Here is a 22,900-nt window from a genome sequence, read left to right as displayed (position 1 = left end):
TTGAGATTTTGTTTTGTTGTTGTTGTTGGGTTTTTTAATGGAAGAAACAAATGAATAGGGATCTTGCAAAGCTTTTAATAGCTGTATTTGATTCCTCAGTACCACGAGGAATGGGGAAATCACTGAACATGGAATAAGACCTGGGGATCAGCTACCTCATCCTCCTCTCCAAGGCAGGATTAACTAAACCTAGCCCATGCCTGTCAGATGCTTTTTGACATGTATTTAACAGCCCTGCAACCCTCCAGCCAACTCGGGAAGTGATTCACTCACCTTATTATTTAGAGAATGTTAATGGTATTGATGTGGGTCTTCTTAGTGTGTTTAAGGCACATGAGTTTGGTTTTTCCCCTGTGGGAAAGGAGAACAGGTTCTTTTTTCCCCCTTGCCTTTTGCAGTGACCTTTCACCTGATTGCAGCCTGCTGCAGTGGCTCCTCACAGTCTCCTCCAGGCTGGATGAAAACACAGCCCATGCTTTCTCACCTCCCACCACAGTCAGACTGGGGGAGGCACCTGAGCAAGCCTCTGTGCAATTCTTTCACTGCCTGTGATGGTGGTGATACAGAGGGAGTGGATAAAACTAGAACTGGTCAAATACCATCCATGCTGTCTACTCACACAGCTCAGCTGAGAGCAGTTCACATGCATCAGCACTGAGCTGCCTTCTTCAAACCATCCAAAGGCCTGAAGCTGTGATTCTGCAAAGCTGCCCTCATCCTCATGAGTCACTGGACAAAGGAGCTGCTGGATTTGGACTCTGTCACCTGCTCTGAAGCCTCTGCTGATATGAACCCTGGGATCTCTTCTGCATTGACTCTTAACCTCTTACACCACCGAGCTTCCAGGAAGGCTTGGACTGAGACCCAAACACCCATTCTGCGTGGGCAAGTTCAGAGACAGGTTTTTGCAAGCCAGTCTTTGCTTCACCCATGGACAATTTTCATTTGGATGGTTTTCCTCCAGCCCCATCTGTTGTTGTGGCCTCACAGAAACAGTTAATGGCTTGTTCTTGCCTCCTACTCCTTGGCCTGCCAAAGTCCCATCCCTGTTGCAGATACCACAGCCCTGAAGCAGCCAGGTACAGTATTCCCCTCATGGTACTGGAAAATCAATCCTTTTCATCCACAGAGAACTAGAACTGCATTTAACTATTTTCTGAGTCAGCACCAGCCTTGAAGCTAGTGAAATGTCAGGATTTGGTCCATGATTTCTGCAAGGCTGTGATATGGTAAACTTAGGCTGATCCCTTCTGCGTAGATGAGGCCAAACTCTGTTTATGGCAGGACATTGCTCCATATCTAACCTATTCCACAAGCACACTTCCTATCTTTAGTGTTATTGTCCATCTCTCTTACACTTAAAACCCAGGTCACCCCAACAATATTGCAGTGGAGTGCAATATTGTCTTGCTGTGTTCAGCAGGACAAAATCATGTTTGCAGGTAACATTTCAACAGCTGTCCCTAGAGCTGAAACCCGGGGCATTTTTAGGTGCTGGGGAGGTTCTGCCTGTGGAAGGCTCTGCAAAGCCAGTACGGGGCCCCTGCACTGGTGCTTTTGGTGGGACACAGTTGTCCCTGCACAGGAGAACTTTGTGATTCGCCCCAGTGAATGTGCCATTCCTGTGCTCAGCACTGAATGGCTTCACCTCCTTCCCCAGAGCAGCTCTGTCACTGACCTTGGAGATGTGGTCAAGTCAACCTCACAGGTCCCCACTCAGACTGCATGCAAAGGAAACATCCTCAAAATCATAAATGCTCACTTGTCCCTTCTGCTGATGGCACAACTCAGAATTCCTGCCCTGAGATGGGAGTTTTCCAGTGGAGATCTGACCAAAGAGATAGAGTCTGTGAAAACTCCTGTTTGCTTTCTACATGGGGTGGAAAAGGCCATGTCTTATGAGTCACACCTCTGTTGCAGAAATGCAGATGCCACTACAAACTCTCCTGATGTACACAGAGCAAACACTGTCTTGCTAGGCTCCCAGCTCCAAATGACGAATTTTGAAGCTCCTGGCAGAATATATTCTGAATTCATATTCTAAAAGTGCAGAAACTGCTCATGCATTCCCTTATTCCAGAAAAGTCTAAGAAACCCTTGGATGGTGACCTAGCCTTTAAGGTCCTGCTTTTGTTCAAAGGCTTTCTTACACTGAAATTTTGGTGCTTGCTTAGCTGCTTTGAGCAGTGTGAAAATGTTGAATTATGTGGATGTCAGAAAACCATGATGAGGATTGTCCACTTGGGAAATTTTAGGGACATAACTTCTTTGACTGTGTGAATTATGCTGTAACTGAACAGACAATAGGTATGACCAGCTATAACATGCCATTTCTTAGCTAATACTGTACAAAGATTGCTCCTTGTGGGCAATACCCTGTTTTGATGTCTCTGGCCTGCATCAGCTGTAGCTTCCTCAGACTGCAATCTATTCCCAAGATTGCACAAAGGTTATGGACTGCCTCCAGACTTCCAGTTTGAGACCACTGCAGTGTGCAGAGGTATAGTAATAGCTAAACTACATAATTACATCTGATTGCACTCACATCAGGGACTTCAGGACCTTCACCACATCTGCTACCAGTCAGGGCAGTGCAAAAGCAGGGTCTTTGGCTTCCTGAGCTGGGTCAGCAAGCCCCTGCTGTGTTGTACCTGGAGGAGCTGGAATAAACTACAGCTGGTAGTTCCTGTAAAGCCCCTCAGGTTTTGCTGTACAACACAGCAGTGAGCTACTTTGAGAAGGAGTTTCTTAATACAGGCTTTGCGAGAGAGCGGCCGGCCAAGAGAATTTTGAAGCTGGCAGCCTGTAATCAGTCTGCATAAAGAAAGGACAAGGGTTTGGGGTTCTGAAGGGCAGTAAGGCCCAAAGAAACTGCATCCCACGAATCCAAGCAGTGCTCAGTGATGACAGCAAAGGCTAACAACTCTCTGTATCCTGCCTGGTCTTCCCTGCCTGTGGACACCTTGCTAGCTTCACTACCTGCTGGGGGAAGCAGGCTCCCAGCAAGGAGACTCCAGATTATTCTCTTTCACCCTGCCCTTAGCCAGACCAGCCCCATCAGGATCCCAATAGCTCTGGAGATGGGCAAGACAGAAACGCTAAAATTCTACTGAAGCAGAAATGTCAGACATCTCTTTTTCTTTCTGCAACAAACAAGTGGAACCCAGTCTTTATCATCTGCTTATGCAGGAGGGGTGATTAGGAGAGGGCAGAGCCGGGCAGCCCAGGTGTAATGGAGATGGATGTTATGCTCACACAGAGCCCTGCACACACGGTGCCATTTGTTGTGCCGCTGCTTGGCCGGGCTCCTGCGGCTCAGCCGGTCACGCAGCGACCTCCCGCTCTCATTAATGCCAGATTGAGTTCCTGCCGCCGCTCCCCCGCTGCTTTTAATTATGTGGCCATCGGCCAAGGACTGCTGGGGAAAACCCTACCCCTCCATTTGGGTGTCAGCTGATCCTAACTAAAACATATGGCTCTTGGAGGGGGGAGAGGGCATAAAGGAAAGCAACAGAAATGGGAACAGTCCATGGGAGAAAAAAGGATGAAGGTCAGAGGTTAAAAGTGCAAGAATAGGGAGCCAGGAGAGAACACAGAGCAGAACCCCACCATTCCTGCCCACCTCACCCTACAAGCATACAAAATGCAGGCAGAGAAATAGCCACTGCAGTCCCCTCTCTTCACCCTCCTTCTCCTGGGCTGCAGGTGGTCAGTCTGACCAAGGCAAAGAGGAGGCTGCCAAGGTCTTGTGGCAGAGTGGGCCTGGAGGTGGAGAAGGTGCCGGTCCAAAGGCAGTGAGAAAAATACACAGCCCTTGGGGAAGCTGGGAGAGGCAGTGGGGCATGCCAGGTGCACGTGTGCCAGGTTCTGTCTCGTGCTGCAGAAGGGATTTGTGTCCAGGAACCCCACAAACCATGCTGTGACTGTGGCTGTGCCTGCTGCTTCTGCAGGGTGTGGAGTTGGCCCATGGAACTATCGGTCCCTCTGGTGTCCTTCAACATCTTCTGAGGGTAAGGGTTTACTCCACTTAGGGGTTGGAAAAAGGAAGCAGGTAGAGACTAATCACTTGTACTTCAGGAGAGCTCCAATTTTGGTGACACCTGCCAGGACTGTTCTCTGGAGAACTTGGGTTTCTCTGCCACTTGCACAGAAGGTGTGGGAGATATACAATGGGGACTAATCAAGGGCATCCTCACTCTGCCTCTTGGTGGTTGCAGGAGACCTGGCTGCTCTGAGCTGGAAATAAATCAGTAGCAGACACAGTCCTGGGCACCCTGGTGTCCTGGGATAGCACAGAGCATAAGCAAAGGGACACACGTGGCTGGTGCTCTGAGCCGCACTGATGTGGGCAAAGGAGGCTGCCGTGGAGGTCTCCAGAAGCCCCAGGTCTGCTCTTCAGAGCATGCCAGGAGCAGCACCTCCAAGGGCCCTCTCAGCAGCCTCCTTGCCTCGCTGCACAGAGAGGCAGTGGTCCCTGGCAATTCAGAAATCCCAGTCTGGCAAGGCCAGCCCAGAGGCACTTGCTGTACTGGGCACCAGTACTGGGTGATATTTTCAGGGGCAATGACAGCTGTGTTCCCAGGCATTCAGACACAAGGTCAGTCTGACCCTGGTACTCCTTCCTATTGCTCAGCCCCAGGCAGTTCCCCACGCAGCCCTCTGAATTGTTACCAGCCTGCAAAGGATCTAAAAAATCCCTTAAAAGTCCCTAAAAATCTCTACTGTCTGCATACAGGTCTTGGGAAGGAGGCAGGCCACCTGAATGACACGACAGTGGTGGCCTGACCATGACCAGCTGCCAGATGCCCACTCAGCCACTCTCATTCCCCCCACCTCAATAGGTCAGGGGGAGAAAAAATCCCCTTGTGGTCAAGGTAATTACAGTTTAACAAGAAAAGCAAAAGCTGCACATGGAAGCAAAGTAAAACAAGGAATTCATTCACCACTTCTCTTTTGGGAGGCAGATACACTACACAGGCTGCTGTGAAAAAAGTTAACTTCCTAACTCCATTCCTGACAGACCCAGCACAGACGTAGACATGTCTTGTGTATTTTGTGTACACACTTGCAAGTGCTCACCTTTTTTTATTTTTATTTTTTTTTATTTTTCACACTCCTGGCATCTCACTTGCACCTGGGTCTGTCTCCCAAGTGACACCCAGTTCTTAAATGCCATCATGTCAGCTCCTTCATCTATACAAGGAATGAACCACCCTCAGATATCCTCAACAAGCCCAGGGGTTCTCCCACGCACAAATGCCCATTTCCCCTGTGCACGTTACCACAAACAGCTGCAAATGAGCCATTACACAGTTCTGTGCTCGTACACACCCATTTGTGCCTACCACAAATACAGCTCGGACATGAAGCTGAACCCCTGTGCTGGCAAGCTACTTAGCAACATAAACTGAACATAAATTAGGCTGACTGCCCCGGTGAGCAGCTCTTACAATAAAAATCACGTTACCTTCCCCTCTGGTTTCCCATCCAGACGATGTGGCAGGCTGGGAGTCATGTTAGGTCAAGAGATGTAGAAGTCTGAACTAGCTGCAGCTGCCTCAAACAGCTCTGGAAGGATCTTTTCCTCTTTGTTCATTTTTGATCCTGTTTTAATAGGCGAGAGTAACTGGTTTAAAGGAGCACTTAGAGTCCCTGGGAAACCCACGGCCAGAGCAGACACTCGACTTTGTCCGGTGCCTGGGCACCTCATGCAGAATGGAGACTTTGTATTTGCTTTTAGAAGATAACCAATTCATATAGGAGGTTCATGAATATTCAGCTTGTGCTTAGGGTTGGGGAGAACAATCCCTAAAACAAAGAGGCAAATTCTTTTACCCTTCATTTGGGAGAATGTGTTTTTCAGCCTAAGGGCTGCAAGTAGCCTGCGATCCCTTTCTGTGCAGGATTCATTAATGACCGGTGTTTTTCCAAGCCTGAGCATGCATCGCTGCTGAAAAACAGATGTAGTCAGCGAGGGCTTGGGGTTAATGTTTCTGGATGAAGGAGAATTTGGAGGTGAGTTCAAGAGCATAAGGAGCCAGGCTGAAGTCAGTCAATCCTGCTGTTGTAACCTCTGTGGCTCTGTCCCTTTCCTGTGGCTGTACCTGCCCTGGGAATCTCTAGCAGAGAAGTCTCCCAGCAGTGGGAAGACATGTGGCCATGTCTTTTGCTGCATAGATGCTGCAGATACTCCTCTGTGCAACGAAGAACAGCCAGTGAAGATTCTGTCTTCCCCAAAGAGGTTTGTCAGCTGCAAGCTATTCCCAAAGTTGCCTTCCGCCTCCCCCATCATTTTCCTTGCACAGCACACGTTTTAGTGCTTAGAGACACTGTCTAGGTGTGATAACAAACTACCAATAAATAATGACTGTAACTTGTTTGTCCATCTGCAATGCCCTGGCATGTGTTGTGAACTGTTCCACCACAGGCAACTTGCAGCTGATGAGCAGGAGTTTGCAATACCACAATGCATTTCTAGGGTGCATTTCTAGGTTCTTGTATACATATTTCTCCACACAAAACACTTGTTCATGTTGTTTACAGGAATTTCCAAGTGATACAGGCTGTCCTTGAAAAAGTGAAATAAGCTTTCCTATTAAAAGCGCTCCTTTTCAGTATAGCTGTACCCGTACTTGGGTTGTTGCTGCTCTGAGTGAGTGCTGTCTTCCCTCCCCTCCCCACCCGCCTTCCAAAGTGATTACACCAGTAACACTTTTAAACACAGTCTTGTTTTCCCTGTCTTCATCCTCATGGGAACTCTCCTGTAACTGTTCCATGTTGTCCAACCAAAGCAGCAGAACAAGTTGGGTGACTACTGTGTGACTGATGGCCACCCTGCCACAAGGAAGTCAAACAGTCAGGGCTGGAGCTGGGCAAAGTGGGCACTGTTTGCACCAAATGAAAGGGATGTTACTTCTGTGGATCTCTGGTCTGGTCCCAAAACTGTTCCAGCGGTGCCAGGTGAAGTTGGTTGCTAACTGAGGGCAACCAGCTACCTGAGGTTCCCCTGGAGCTCCATGTGCTGGGAAAGGGCCTCTGTGTGACCTCTCATCTTTTCCCACTTGCCAGGAAATGTGTGCAACACCAGCTCCTATTGACAGGCCCTCCTCCATGCTTCCACCTGCTGCCTTTCTTTTGCAAGCTGTGTGCTCCTTTCTCCCTTCCCAGCTTTTACCTCAGGACCTCCATTTTTCCCTTCTGTTCAGCTCCAGATTTCCCATCCCACCCCCTGCTGCAACCCTCCATTCCCCCTGCCTCCCTCCAGCTTTGTCCTTCCCTCTATCACCATTCCTCTTCTGCTTTCCCCAGGTGAGAGGCTGCTCAGGCTCCTTCCCAAGGAGGAGGAACAGGGACTGAGGAGGGACACGGCCCATGGGCAGCAGGACCCGGTGCAGCAGAGCCCCTTCAGCGCCCAGCGGTGATGGAGAGGGCTGTCCAAGGTTATTGTTGTGTTGGCATGGCAAAGGTGGGAGGAAGGAGGCTGGGGATGGTGGGGGGGAGGGAAAAGGATTTGAAACTTCAACTGCCCCTTTGTGTTTTCACCTCCTCCAGTTTATCTGGTGCCCTGTGGAATTTATGATCCTCCCCCCTGCAAAGAGCTGTTGTATTTCAAGTCACAGAGTGCCTTCCAGCCGGGTGATAGACCAGCTAGCCTGCTCTTTAACAACCTCAAAGGGCATAATGAGCAAAGCCAAACTTTCTCCCAGCAACAGTTTTAGGAAGACTGATTATCTCTCTTTTGCAAGTGGGAAAACAGTGTCAATCCATTCCAAATCCCCGTGATGGAGCTGAGCAAGAGATATAGCCCATGATTTATATGCTATTCAAAGGCTGCTAACAATCTCTTTTCCTTTCTCCCTCTCCATGCTCAGCTGGACATTTGCCCGGCTTAGGGAGAATAAGGAGAGTGACCCTTGTCATTTGAAGAGGCAGAGAACAGGTAAAGCAGAAGAGAACGGGAGCAAACATAGAAGTCAGACAGAAAACTCCCATCTCAGCACCAGGAGTTGCCATCGAGGTACTGCATTTCAGGCACCCCAGAGGAGGCGCTTTCGGAGTCTCAGCCTTATCAGTTTCTCACCTCATTGCTGTGGTGTGTTGCCAAGGGGACAGGAGGCATGTTTTGGGAGGATGCAGCCCATGTGACAGCAATAGGAGAACCACAGCTCCCAGAGCAGCTCTGCCAGTGATGATTATACAAACAGAGCAGCCCCCCAGTGAAGCCCCAGTGCTAGCACACATGAGCCCCTCAATCCATTGCCCTGTGTCAGGTCACTGTTCAGGGTCCACCCTTCCCTCTCCTCCAGCAAGTTCACTGTGGGATGTGCCCCAGGCCAGCCCTGGCAGCAGACTCCTTCTGAGCCCCTGTGGCTTTTTCTGATTAATGGGCACACAGCTAAGAGGCACTGGGAATTAGAGATAAGCCCCAGCGCTAGGAGCACTTCTGACAGCCCCATAGCACGGCTGGGGAGAGATGAGTGCAGAGATGAGGATTTCACAAACCCCGTACAAGACTCAGGGCACACCCAGCTCTGGAGGATGCAGCTGGGCCCTGAGCACCTGGGGATGTGGCAGGCTGGCCAGAAGCCCCCTGAGGAAGGTGCTGATGCAGACACCTGCACACTGAGTGAAGTGCCAAGTGCCCCAGCTCCTGGAACAGGTGCACAGTTGCAAGGTATCACATGTTCTTGGTGGCTCCGTGCCCTTCTCCAGCTCAGCCAGGGGTGGGAGGACACAGACCTCAGACAAGCAGGAAGCCTGGCAGGTACTGCTTTCTCCAAATGTCACCAGCCCAGTCTTCTCTGCCCACGTGCCTGGGGTGGCTTTACCACAGTGGTACCAAATGCAGCTGCACCAGAGCTGCTGTGTGTAGCCTGAGCGCCCTTTGCTTCCACAGGTCACCCCAGACACTGTGCACCCCTCCCTTTCTGTATGCAGCCCGAGGCCCCTTCAATCCACCCCTCCTCTCTGCCTGGGTGAGTCCTGTGCCTTCAGGCTCGAGTAGGAAGCTGCAAGGCTGTTAACGCCCTCCTCCCTGTGCCAAGAGATAAATGCAAAGATGCTTTGGAGCCAGGCAAAGCCTCCTGGCAGCTGAGATCCACACTGGCTGCTTGACAGGAGCAGCCTCCTCTGTGTATTACCTGGCACTCCAGGTGTGTGAATCTTCCTCCTGGATGCTAAACTTCAGAGGTCAGGCTGCTACCTGTGAGATTCAGCTCTTGCTGTCACTTTCTTACATGTGCCCTCTCAGTTTCTAGTCACTATGACAGGGACACATAATATGGAAACTTATTTCATTTGCATTTATTTTTGTATTTATAATTATAAAATGTGAAAGGCCTGTTCTTCCCTAATCTCTGATACAGTAGTACTGACATCCTCTCAGTGGGATTTGCAACAGGATAGGCTGGTGGACTGCACGTTTATTGGATCAGTTTCAGCTTGCCTTCTTCACGGCCCTGCCAAGGCTTCTCTGGTTACCACAGGTAGATGTGCTGAAATCCAGAGCAGTAATGCACACCATGCCTTCTGCTGTCCTTGCTGGTGGACAGGGAGAAGGAATGCCACCTGGAAAGGCTCCTCCACCTCCGCTGTCATAGAGAAGTCACACAGGCCTTGGTGCTGAGATCTGCAACTCAATCTGTGGACATGACCTTTTGGTAAATCAAGCTGAGTGTCCCAAGTTTCTAATTCTTGTGCATTATTAATGTCTCGCTCAGGAATTAATGTGGGTCAGGCTCTGCTTATGGGCCCATGTGTGTATTTCAAGTGTAAGCTTATCCAGAGTTCAGAGATGACTAAAGGCAGGATTTTGGCTCAGTCTTTTTTAAAAAAAGACTCTATGAAGGAATGACCCAGTGACAAGTATCCTCTTTGATTTTGTTGCTATTCCCTCACCAGGAAAATTGCTCACTTAGGGCCACAGTGAGTTTTATGTTGGAGCCAGGATTCAGACTTATGTTTGCACTATATCAGGATAAAGGCTTGGAGGTGTGAGCAAAAATTTTAAGAGAAAGCAGCAAGACGGGCAGAAGGCTCAGAAAACATGACCTCCAAGGAAGTCGTAGTAGACTCTGTCATGTTTTATTCTAGGCACAACTGAAAATGTTCTGATGCATTATTCTCCATGTCCATGGATGCAAGGCAGGCCTTGCATCCTTGTAAATCAAGGCAGGCCTGACTTGATTTACAATTAAGGTGATTTATGGCAGGCATAGAGGCATATTTTCAAGTTTTTAGGGATTGCCACAGACAGTGCTGCTGGGCTACCACCCATCGGTCTTTAAAAACCTGTCTCCACCGTTGGGGGAGGGTGAGGTATCCTGGATCCTGCCTCAGAGAGGCTTAGATCACCATGAGCTAATCGGTGAGGCAATCGGGCATGGCCCGTGGCCTTTTTGGAAGAAGTCTTTTAGGAATGCATTCAATCAGCATCCCCTTCATTCAGCTGGGTGGGGCTGGGTGACAAGAGCCAGAGATCTCCCTGCCGAACTGCAGGAGAAAATGCTTGTGGAGGGCACCTTGTATGGGATGCATGGTGCAGTGGGGAACTCCAGTGTTCCACTTAGGATGTAGCTGTCGTTTGTTAGGCTCCGTGATGATCCTCATCAATTAGTACATGGTGTTTGAGACCTAAGTATGGCTAGAAGCAAGGCAATGCCTGTGAAGCTTACAGCTTGATCTCCTTCACAGTTCAGGCCTAAACTCTACCATTTGGATCCAACTTTTCTTTATCTTTCAGACTCTGGGTAGAAATCTAGTCTTGCAATCCAACCACTGTAAAGGTCTAGCAAGAGTGAGTAACAGTGCAGCTACACAGTGCTGAGCACAAAATTAGGTTCAGCACTAGGATTACCTTTTTTTATTACACTACAGTATTCCTTCAAGGCATTCCCTTTTATAGAGGCAAACCCAGCTCCTACTCATTAACTCGGACTGACAGCAAGGATCTTGGCTTTCCTGTCCCAAGCACATCAGACAAGCAAAAACCAATCCTGCATCAACAGAGACACAAGCACTGCGTGCCAACAGGAACCAGAGGTGTAACCTGCACCCACTTGCATGGCTGTTTTCCACCCCGGCCTTCCCTGACCATTACATTTGCTAATGGCATTGCATCTGCAAGAGACATTTTGCAATCTACTTGCCTGTTCCTGACTAGAGAAATGAGGCTCCACATGACATAACAGGAGAGTGGAAACTTAAGGAGTTAACAGCACAAGATTGAATAGCAGTCATGGCCAGATCCCTCTGCAGTCCAGAAGACCTTCAGGTGAAGAAAGGGAGCTGACATCTTTTAACTATTCTAGCTTGCCACACCTGCCTCATGGCACCCTGCCTGTGGCACCCTCCCCATATCTGATCGACACACTCTTCCTTTTCTTTTTTTCCTTGCCGTATTTCAGGCTGATTTCAGGATTGCTAGGTGTCCACAGAGCATGTAGGCACCTGTGTTTTGCTGTCAAGGACTCTGGAAGTGCTGCAAGGATCTAGCTGACAGCCCCCCTCCCCCACTGCTGCCTGTGTTGGCAATATTAACAAAAAGTTATTTCCAAAACTGAAGTGAAGAGCCAACTCCCTGATTGGAAGAGCAATAAAAAAATCTCACTCCTCTTTTACCCACACAATTTTTTCTATTTTTTTCCCCCTCCTACTTCTCAGGGGGTTATACCCTTTTATCACCATGTCTGTTCTCTGTCTCCTGGGGGAGGTAAAAACCCCAGCATGACAAATCCATCTTTCTTAGGGTAGAAGCTCTCCCAAAAGCCTCAGCACACTGGTGAAATCCTATACCTCAGAGAACCACCCACCTCACTCATGCTAAAACCATTTCTTGAGAGATCACATAAAACAATCTGTTACGCAACTCTGAGAACATCAAATAACCCCCTTATTTACAGTATACACACTTGCAACAATAAACCTCCCTTTTGAACTGCATTGGTCAATATAGATTTAATAGGCTTTTCCTATTTCTGTCAACATCTCAATTTGTTGTTTAAGCGTTCAGTGCTTTGGCTTGAGAGGATCTGGTTGTGTGACTGAGGATCTGGTTGTATGACTTCTTTTAGGACTAGGTGATTAGGTTTGCCAAAACTTTGCTAGTGTGTTTTTTTGGGAGGTGGTAGTGCTGCAATTTTTTTAATGCCAGCTTCTTGCCTATACGTTCAGACTACATCAGGAAGCCTATGCTTGGAGTTTGGAAGTATACCTGGAAAATGTTGCCCCAAAAGTTAATGAAGAGGATAAAGCCTATTTCTTCAAGCTGCTAAGGAAGATTTTAGAAGTATCTGTAACATTTGAAAGGCTCTTTCTGCAATAGGTCCAGCCTAGAAAGGTCAGCAGCCGAGCACCAACCACTTGCAAGCAATCCCCTCCATGCCCATCACAGCTCCTTTGGCTAGTCAGCAGAAATAATGTTTTTCTGCAGTGCTCTGGGCACTACATCAGCTCCCAGAAGCCACAGATTTCTCTAAGCTCCCTCCCCAAAGGCCAAGAGAGCCAAGCTCAAACTGGGTGACAGGTGCTGGGCAGGTGCAGTGCCCCAGCCATCCCAGTCCTGCCAGTCTGCAGCAGCCCAAGCTCCTCCAAGGGCCACCATAGCTGCTCATCTTGGGCAAGGAGAACCCTCTGCCCCATTTCCCAGTCCTGCTGGCCAGTGTGGAGATTTTGGCTTCTCCATCACCCAGCTTCACAGTTGGAAGGGACCCAGAAGGATCGTGGAGTCCAAGTCCTGGCCCTGCACAGGACCATCCCCAAGAGTCACACGAAGTGCCCAAGAGCATTGTCCAAACATTTCTTGAACTCTGTCAGGCTTGGTGCTATGACCACTTCCCTGGGGAGCCTGTTCAGTGCTCAGCCACCCTCAGGGTGAAGAACCTTCTCCAAATTTCCAACCTAAACCTCCCCTGACTCAGCTTCAGGCCATTCCCTGGGGCCCTGTCACTGGTCACCACAGAGGAGAGATCAGTGCTCCTCACTGCAGTGACCAAAACCGCACATAATATTCCAGGTCAGTCCCCCGTTATTTCGGCTAGAGAAAAGCTGACCCCCTCTAGATCTTCCCCAGCCTTTTCCATCTCTGGATTGCTGTTGCCTTCCTCAGGGCAAGGAAATACTTTCTTTTCCGCCTAGGTACAACACTTAGCAAATGATTTGCATACTGTTATGGGCGGTGCGAGCCCTTGCCCGGAGATGCAGGAAAAGAGGATTGCATGGGTGTGACATGCATTAGCTCTTCAGAATGTGCCTCGGGGAGGCTGTCTGGTGAGTTGGGCAATACCCTTGGAGAGGCTGGTGTGCACACTGGAAGGGATGAGCTTCAAAGAATGAGGGCAAGGCTGGCAGTGTTTGTTACTGTTGTCTTCCTACTCGTTGGGGCATAAATAAGAGACGGGAAGCTCCCTCTGTTTATGTAGGAACTGGAAGCTTTCTCATCTGTCCTTTGGGAGAGACTGGAGATTACTCAGGCTGCTTTCTTCGCCACCTTTTTGCAACATATATATATTTCTGTGTATTTACTTCAGTGATGTCTTAGTCTTAAAATTTCCAGGTGTATTTCAGAAGAGCTATCCAAGCAAACCTTCCTTGTGGGAGTACTGCTTTTGCTGTCACAAGAGAGTTCTCTTGGTTTTGCTGATTTCGATAAGTGAAACAAAAATGATTACATATTGGCAAAAAGACTTTTAAGTGGATTCAACTGCATTGCACTAAGGTTCTTGTCATTATGGAAATTTCAACTTCTTTGCCAAAGGAAAAAAGATGAAGTAAAAAAAAAAAAGCTGTTCCTTAACAATATTGTTATTCTGGCACAAAAAAGCCTGTCACAGGCATGCCTTAAAATTAGTTTTCCCAGATATTCACTGAATTCATGATTATCCTCTCCCACTAAACATTTCCAATTTAAGTGAAGACCAGGCTTGGAACAAGATAATGCATCCAGCAGTCCATCTGAACATTCATATATATATGAGAACAAGATCTGAACTCTGACACAGCCCTCAAACCAAAATAAATTCCTCAGGGTTCTGAGAAGTGAGAAAAATTCAGCTTTGAAAATGCTGGGTTTGGTTGGGGCTTTGGGTTGTTTGTTTTTATCTGCAAGAGAGGAATCTGCTGGATTTGCGCACTAGATCAGAAGATCTTGAGGCTTAGGCGTGGATCTCAATTATCCAGCCCAGGTCTGTCACTAACCATAATGGGCTTCTTTGCATCGTGTCTTGAGGACATGCCCATGCAGACAGAAGCTATGTGCTGGCAAGCCAAGGTCTAAATGCACCTAAATACCACATAATCTTTAAAAAACCACACCGGGGGATGGGGAACTGGGCTGCTGAGCTGCAGGGACTTGGCAGATACCTGCGCTCAGAGCAGGGCAGTGCCACGGGAGGAGCAAACCCGCACTCCCGGGACTCGCTGCTCCTCAGAGCTGCTCCCCCACTCTCCTCTCCGCTGGAATTGCCTCTCGGAGCTCTACATGTTAACGCCGCGGCCCCAGGGAATGCTGCTTTTCCAGCAGCCTGTGCGAAAGAACAAAGAGGACAACAAGAGAGCGCCTGGAGCGAGGCACGGGGAGACATCTCGCACTTCATCAGGGGAAAACCCAAGCTCCAAGTCAGCAGATTGACCATGATTTCAGGTGCTGTTAACAAAACGTAAAGGTCCTGGTACACATACGTGTATCATGGAAGTGAATATGCACTTGTCCAGGGGCAGCCAGTGCCAGAAGGACATAGAAAAGCAGCAGCAGCGTTCTGGTGAGGAGCTGATCCTACCCCACTAAACAGAAGGCTGGGCTTTCAGGTTTGCCTGGGACTGTGTGATCCTAATCACAATATAGGCAGATCTTCCCCATGAACTTTGCCAAGAGCTGAGCCGAGACAAGTTTTTGAGCAATTTGCTGCCCCTAACTTTAGCTTACTGAAAAGTTTGGATCTTTGAACAGGGCCAGAATTAGTGGGGAAACATGGGTGTTCCAGAGTGACACCAAACTGCAGGATCAGCAGTGGATATCAACAGAATGAGTTGCTCTTTGGAGATGTGCTCTTGAGTGAGTTTGGAAATTGCACACACTGAACCCCGGCCCCTTTGTGCTGCGTTTCTCTCTCCCTCCTGTACTATGTAGACAATGCCACGATGAGGCTTTTAGTATGGGATTACAACTGGAGAGTCAGTTTGCCAGCTGGGTAAATCCACGAGTGGCTAAGGCAGTGCATCAGAGCAGCTAGGAGAGCACAAGCGAGCTCTCAGAAGGGTGTACCACGTGCACTTCTTCTTACTTATGGCAAATGGGCACCATCCTGTCCTCAGCCTTGGGCAGCCCCAGGAACGGATGCTTTATAATCCACATGATCTTCCCTGGCAATAATTTGTTCCCATGTACGTGGTATGTGCCTCTATCAGCTGCCAGCTTGTACTTCTGCTAATTTGATCAAACACAGGACCAATTTCTCCTAATCTGGGTGTTATCCCTCAGACAGAGCTATCACTGCCTGTGGTCTATGTGCAACTCTTATCTAGGGCTGCCAGAAGAGTGTGACATCTGCATGATACAGTCTGCCTGGTACAATGGGCGGCCCCAGGAAGAAAGGACTTGCCACCCTGCTCCCCTCAGATGCACGGAGGGACTGCTGAGGTGCCTTGAGGGTGCAGGGGAGCAGCCTGAAAATTATAACTCTCACCAGCATATCAGGATATGTCACTTGGAGTGGCCATCTCAGCACAGGCTGAGGGCTGTAAATCCCCTTGGCCTGCAAAGCCCCCCAAGGCCAGAGAGGGTGGAGGAAGCAACGAAGCAGCATCCTCCCAAGACCTTGCCCGTGGCACCCTCACTGCCCTGCCCACACAGACTATGTGACCTGCACGCCCAGAGGAGACAAGGCAGGTCCTTCTCTGGCTTTAGCCTGAGCCATCACTGCTTGCAGGAACTTTTGGAAGCTCATTGAGCTCCCCACTGCTCTGCTCTGCAGTGGGGCCATGGCTCCACGAAGGCGTGCTGGCTCGGCAGTGTCCAGCCATGCTCCTGGGAGTGTGGCATACACTGGTGCCCATGGCACATTCAAACCCTCTTTGCAACATGTGCTGAAGCTGATTAAAGTGTGAGAGCCCCTGTGTCCTCTGGTCTTTACGCAGAGTAAGCAGCAATAGAGACAGCACTTGCTAGGACTTTGCTCTAATTTTTACACATCCAGTGAACTTCATCCACAGTACAGGTGAAACTGCAGGTTTATGCAGGTTCTTTCTCAATTACTGCTAGTTGTGGCTACTTTTTAAGGTCTCGTTTGGATTCTGAGCATGTAGGCACAAAAATGACACTTTTGTAAAAGCCAGTGACCTTGTCAACTATGCCTGTCATCTGAGTTCTCTCTCTCACTCAGCAATTCTTCTCTTCTAATTAAGTTTCTTACTCTTTTTTTTCCATGGGGTAATATTACATTGTGTTGATAAGCAGCTCTTTTCTTTTGCCCCAGAACAGTGATGAGTGCAAACAGGGAGGTTTTAAAAACCTTGAGGAGAAAGATTTCCTGCAAACAGGACTTGTTACAGAATTAAATTGTTAGAGAATTAAAATTCTGTTGCAGGTAAGGAAGACTTGAAGCAAAAATCTATAGCTGGTCAGTGTTTTGCTTGCTCATGCCTATTTGAGTTGCTCTGGGCAGTAAGTACTGGGAATGTAACACATCCTTGGGCTACAGCCCATCCTCACAGAACAATTTTGCTGCTGAATATGCACTTCTTAATAAGGGTAACTGCTCATCTCAAGCCTATAATGATACCAATGCACTCCTGCCATGGACTGCAACCTACTGTTCTGGCAGTTCTCCTGTTTTATTTACCCACCGCAAGAGCTGGAATGAAATGTATTTGTTGGTGAAGCTTATTTTTGCTGGCTTTCCATCCCAGGCAGTGGAAGATTTTATGGAGCTATCTTGTCTGTTTCAGAACGTTTTTTTAATCATCCTTTCCCCTAAGTTACATTGTCCTGAAATATCCCTGTATTTAAACATCAATCATGCAAATGTGCTTCGAGTTTCCCAGGGTACAAAACTCCCTCTGCAAACACAGTAGGAGAACTACTGTGAGCCTGCACCTCCTAACCACCAACTTGGCTGGCTCTGGCTGCTGTAGGTGACATTCTTGGTCTTTCCTAGATTCTTGTGCATCTCAGCTAAGACAGCAACCAATTTATCTGCATATAAATTCCAGGAGTAAGGAGTACTTCTGAGTGTCAGGGATTAGGGCCATACTCAGAATTTCCCAAACCCAGACTAGGGTGAGACTTGTGTGTTTCACAGCCCCTTCCTGTGTCACTTCTGCAGGACCCCAGGTGATGCTACGTGAGGCCCTCCCTCTGATCCCAAGGAAGACAAGAGCATTTCCTTAGTAATCCCAGGTGGGCAGGATGCTTTTCCTAACAGTGAAAGACTTGGCCATGATAAGCTATAGAACTATAGCTGATTACCAGCACACCTGGGGGCTCCCGTCTCCTACACTGTGGTGGCAATACCAGTCTGTGACAATGCTGCCTTGTGTGGGAGCCCTGTTTGTGTGGGTCTGGTGTAAGAGCAGATCTCCAAATAAAAGGCTCCATGGGGAAAAAAGAAAAAAAAAAGAAAAAAAAAAAAAAAGAAAGAAAAAAAAAAAAAAAAGAAAAAAAAAAAGAAAGAAAAAAAAGAAAAAAAAAAGAAAAAAAAAGAAAGAAAAAAAAAAGAAAGGAAAAAAAAAGAAAAAAAAAGGAAAAAAAAAAGAAAAAAAAAAGAAAAAAAAAAATAAAAAAAAGGAGGGATGCTTTCTGCATGTTTGTTTCAAGTGGGACCGGTTCTCCAACCTGCTTCAGTGTTTGTCCATAGCACTTGAGCCCACACAGCTGCTGGGAGAGATGGGAAGTGCCAGGGCAGCAAAAGGAAAGGCCAGGAGATTGTGGTGGTGAGACAAAACTTTGCCCTGGGGATTGTGGTGGTGAGACAAAGCTTTTGCTCTGCAAATGCTGATGGATGTTTTGGGGACATCCAGGCAGTCTCAGACTCCTGAATGATGAGGTTACCCTTCATCTTTCTTATTGAGGCATGTATCTGGGGGGATACACCTTTTATAACTTTGGTTTCTTCTTACCCCATGGTGCTCTTTAGACAGTTACACTTCAGGGTCTACTAAAATATCTGCTCTTAGTATTTGCCTTATCACAACGCTTGGCTTTGTTACTTTTGCAAAAATATTAATGGGGCTGGATTCTCATAAAAGTGAACCTGCATAATGAGTGACTCAATTTCATAGCTCAATACTATCAAACTTTTCTCTCTTATCCTCAGGTTGCAAAGAAGAATTTCCCTGGTTCAGCGAAAGAAAATCTGCAACAAATCAGTGTTAAACAACCAGTGCCTTCCCAAAGCTCAAGCACTGCCATGACAGTTTGATAACGAGCTGAAAAATGTGTCTGGTGGAAGATCCAGAGTGGGAGTGTGGGCCTCAAAAACAGGGTCCTAATCCCTAACGAATTACTGTGTGCAACACTTGTCCAGAGAGCCCACACAGTGAGGTAAGGTTGCACCATGCTCTCTCTCCTTCCTTGAATAAAAAGTGCCTGCTCTAATGAGAGGCAAGTCCCTGATTCAGCAAAGCACTTAAGTGTTTTGATGAACTGGGGCCAAACTGAACATCTTGTGCAGAGCTCAGTTGTCTAGTGAACAATATCAAATATTTTATTCATGGATGCAGACTTAAATGAAAATTAAAGACATGGCTATTTAAGGCCTTAGGTGCCCAAACTCATATTGTTCATTTTTTATTATCTTAAAGTAATCATTTGTACGGGAAAAGAAGCAGCCACCTCCAGAAAATCCATCCCTGTCATGCTGGGAAGAATATTCTCAGTTCTCCCCCAGCACCCTGTCAATTTGATGGCTTATGTAGCTTGCTTAGAAACTTGTCACATTCAGGCTATTTCACATCAACAAGCTCCAGCCAGTATCCTCTCTTTTCCTACCAGGAACACTGAGCCTTAGTACCCTTACTGGCTGCATAAGGTGTGGGCAAGGGAGGCACAGCCTCCACAGGAGGCCAGATCAGGTATTAGAAAGGTCTTAATATTGTGCCATGGCCCTTACTTGGCCATCAGTCCCCAGACAAGGCAGTGAGCTCCATGCTGACCTCAGCCTCTGAGGCTGCAGCCAGCAAGGGTCCCTGGCAGGCTGCTCTCCTCACCCAACAACATCGGGCTGTCCTGCTCAAAGGGTCTCTGCAAGTGAGAGAACACCAGCCCTGGGAAATGACTTGGTAGGGCAAGTGAATGCAACCCTCCATCTATGAAAGCTTTCTCTGAGCAGGGTTTCACCTGAAGTGCTGGATGCTGAAGGCTGCACCACAGGCAGGTGGAGAGAGCAGAGCTTGGACTTTGGTACATCCTGACTTCAGGGTGTTTCTCCTTAGAAACATCTTTTTCTAATGAAAATTGTCAGCAGAACATTATCTATGCCTTTGGTGTGTTTGAAAACATTTCCATAGATAGTAAAATGCCAAAGAGAGCTGTTTCTAGTATGGCAACACATACTTTATTTTCTTCTTCTTGTCCACCCCACAGCAACAATCTTCAACTCCCTTTTACTTATCAGTACACCCACTTGTCCTCTCAGTTAGGCAGAAAACAGTCAAAGTATGGATTAAAACAAAAATCTGGCATTTTTCACTGGTTTGTCTATACTTAGATGGAACCACCTCCCTGCCATGAAATATAGGCAGATGCAAATGGGAAGAAAACGGAGAGGGAAAAAAAAAAGACTACATGTAGACATTTTAGGCTAAACCTTATGTTTTCTTAGATTTATTCCCATGCTACTAGAGCTCAAATGATTTCTAGAGAACGCATAAATTACATGGCACTCAGTTTATCTGCTCTGGAATGGCAAAGTGCACACACAGATATACACTGTGGTTCCAGGGAGTCTAGGGATTTCAAAGGTGCTTTATCTCCCAGATAACTCAGTGGCAAAGAAGGGTGAATTAATAGCAGTGTTGGTAACTAAAACCGGAACGATAGGCTATGAGTATGAGCTTTAAAAAAGAAGTGTCACGTAAATGCTTGTTACAGATTTCTTCAGAGCAAGATGTTAATCTTTTTTTTTTTTTTTTTTTTTTTTTTTTTTTGGTGGATTCCTAAGCATTTTTCCTGGACAGCACAAATCCTTGAATTGTGTATTTCAGTCTACTGGCAATGGCTCTTTTTCCTGAGCTCTCACAGCATCACCCCCCTCCAAGTAGTCTTTGGGGATCTGTGAACCAGAAGTAAAACCCCATCTCCTAGCAGTCAGACAGGAACCGCGCTCCCCTAAATCCCACACATTGATCTGATTCACTGCATGACTCTTGTAAGCCTCCATCCACCTCCTCTCTGGGAAAACACAAAAGATCCACAGTTTTTAAGTTCTCGGGCTGAGGCACTTTGAGCTTAGTGCAGAGAAAGGCTGAGCGGCCAGAGTTCCCACTTACGGAAGTGCCAAGCGCACAGGAATTCTGTTCAGGCATAACCCTGAGGCACTTGAAATGACAGGAATGCTGTGTACTTGTGCCCTTTGCCTCTGCAGCCCGGGACACTGTTGCTCCAAAGGAAGGTGAATCTATTTATAGGCAGTGGTAGAGGCTGGAGCCCTCATTTTCACCCGGCCTTTGAAGAGCCTTTGTCATGTTTTTCAACACTATTTGAATGACTTGGAAGGCTTCAGAAAAGTACTAAATACTGTCAAAAATACAAAATGTTTGTACCCCTCAGCCAGGGGGAGGGAAAAACGTGCCGGGAGCTTAGCCAAGCCTGATGGGGTAGAGTGGATCTTGATCTTTGCTCACCCCATAGTTAGCTATTGTTCCCCCCACCCCCCCTCTTAATGGAGTCACTGCCTTATCTCTTATAGTGATCTCATAAAGGCAGGGGACAAGACAGCAGAGGGTATGAGGCCTGTAATTACAGATGGAAGGCCGATGGAAATACCATTTCATATACCTTGTCTTCAACGTTTCCCCTCTGAAGGCCAGTGGTCTTCAAAAAAGCATGAACCCCTTTTGACCACTTCTCTGAACCACACTGAAAGAGAACTCATGGTGGAGACGTCACAGAAAGAAAAAACAGGTGAGATATGGCATTCTTTCCTATTCTGGGGACTATCCACTGCTGGGATCCTAGTTTTCTCAGCAAATGCAGGCCTAGGATGCAGCAGCTGTGAAGGAGTAAAGAAGATTTGCTTCTCTGTGTCAAGCTACATGTAGTCTATTACTGGAAGCAGGAATAGAGAGAGCAAGCTGTCATATCTTGCAGCAGGAGCAAAGAGCTTTCAGACCCTTGGACTCTTAACTGGAACTCGCCAAAGCTTTTCTGCATGCCGGCCTTCCCTCACTGTGACTGTTCTCCCGTTCTGAAAATGGTCATAATAAAACTCCCAGCTGCAAAACAATCCCTGCTTCTCAAAGTAGAAAATGTGGCAGGGGGGCCTTGTGATGTCCACAGCAGCAGGCATTCACATAATGCCCTACACTGCTTACCTAAAGCTCCTCTTTCTCCTTTCCATGGATCCCATGCTACCTACCCTTGGAATGTGACTGCTGTGAAGCAGCCCACAACCACACCACAGCTGCTCTCTGAGGGGAAAACCATGTATGGTTGCCGATCTGCAAAGTAACGATTCAGGATTACTCTTGGGATGACCTGGAGTGGGATACACAAGCCAAAAAGCAGGAATTTTCAGGTATCAGAGCGTGACTGGGATTTCACCTGTTGGCAGGAGTGAAGTTCCTTGCATGTTATCTCTGCTTCTCTCAGTTACCCTGCCAAGGTCTCAAAGAGTTTGTAATTGCTTGTAGATACTGAAAGCAGACCTCTTCTAATTTTTCTTAAACTAATCTCACTGATACCTATTATGGAAAGAGAACACAAGCATTTCCAATACAGGACATTACTATCCCTGCCTGGTTTGATGTAATAAAATTTCCTTTGATCTGTATGGATTTGTTCTCTGTTTAAATCACTGACAGTGACACTGAGACACTAATCCAGGTTTACAGCACCACAGCTGCATGCTACAGTTTTGTATTATGCAAAAATGACAATGCATCAATAACCCCAAGGAAAAGATGGGTCAAACTCATCGTGTGCCAACTCATCTACACTGGTTAGGTAGCACTTCGAGGGGCAATACAGTGCAGAAGTGGTCTGGAGGTCTTCTTTTAGTGTCCTATTGATGTTGCTTCTTCACTGCCACATGGAAAGAAAGTCAAGTTTGGTATGGTGTATTGCTGTTCAGGAGTAAAATGCTGTTAAGGAGTGAAAACGAAACTGATAGGTGATTTCGGGCACTGGAATTTTGACCCAGTTCCTAATGCTTACCCCTTCTCCCCACCCACAGGCAAGAGCCAAGCCTTTCCTCGGAAATTTCAGAAGAAATGAATATCACCCCAGGGGCAGGTTGTTGTAGCTTGGTAGGGAGGCAGCTGTCCAGGTATTTTCTAGGTGAACCAAAAGCTTCAGCTTCCCAGTCTGTCAACACAGTGCCAAATCTAATAATGACCATGAGAGGCTCCAAAATGGAGCTTATGCAGACAACTGCGAAGAGTCTCTGAAATGCTGGCCTGCTGTCTGAAATTGCATCTGATCTTACTGCTGGGTTTTGCTTTCATGTTCAGTATGTTCTGTTGCAGAAGCACCTCAGAACTGAGTGACCGAGATGCTTCTAAGTCCAGCTGGAGTCACAATGATGGAGCATCCCCCACATCTGCAAACAGCAGACCCATCACAAGTTCTAAAAGCAGGTCTTGGGAGCAGTGACGGGGCCAAGCCCCACCACTGGTGTGGTGCCTCTACACGACTGTTCAAATAAACATATGGTTGCAGTGGCAGATCTCCCCCTAACAGACCGTGGTT

The 22,900-nt window shown here is 47.5% G+C and overlaps 1 long non-coding RNA gene across 1 annotated transcript; it reads left to right on the top strand.

Moving 5' to 3' along the window:
- Positions 1 to 265: 265 nt before the first annotated feature.
- LOC134548883 (uncharacterized) lies at positions 266 to 9,020 on the top strand. The gene is made up of 3 exons (XR_010079945.1): positions 266 to 1,079; positions 7,309 to 7,439; positions 7,872 to 9,020. It is a non-coding gene; the product is annotated as an uncharacterized LOC134548883 (long non-coding RNA).
- The last annotated feature ends 13,880 nt before the right edge of the window (positions 9,021 to 22,900 follow it).

This window comes from Prinia subflava, chromosome 3 (genome assembly GCF_021018805.1).
Source record: "Prinia subflava isolate CZ2003 ecotype Zambia chromosome 3, Cam_Psub_1.2, whole genome shotgun sequence".
Lineage (NCBI taxonomy): Eukaryota > Metazoa > Chordata > Aves > Passeriformes > Cisticolidae > Prinia > Prinia subflava.
Note: the sequence above shows the minus strand (reverse complement) of the source record. Positions and strands in the feature narration are given on the sequence as shown.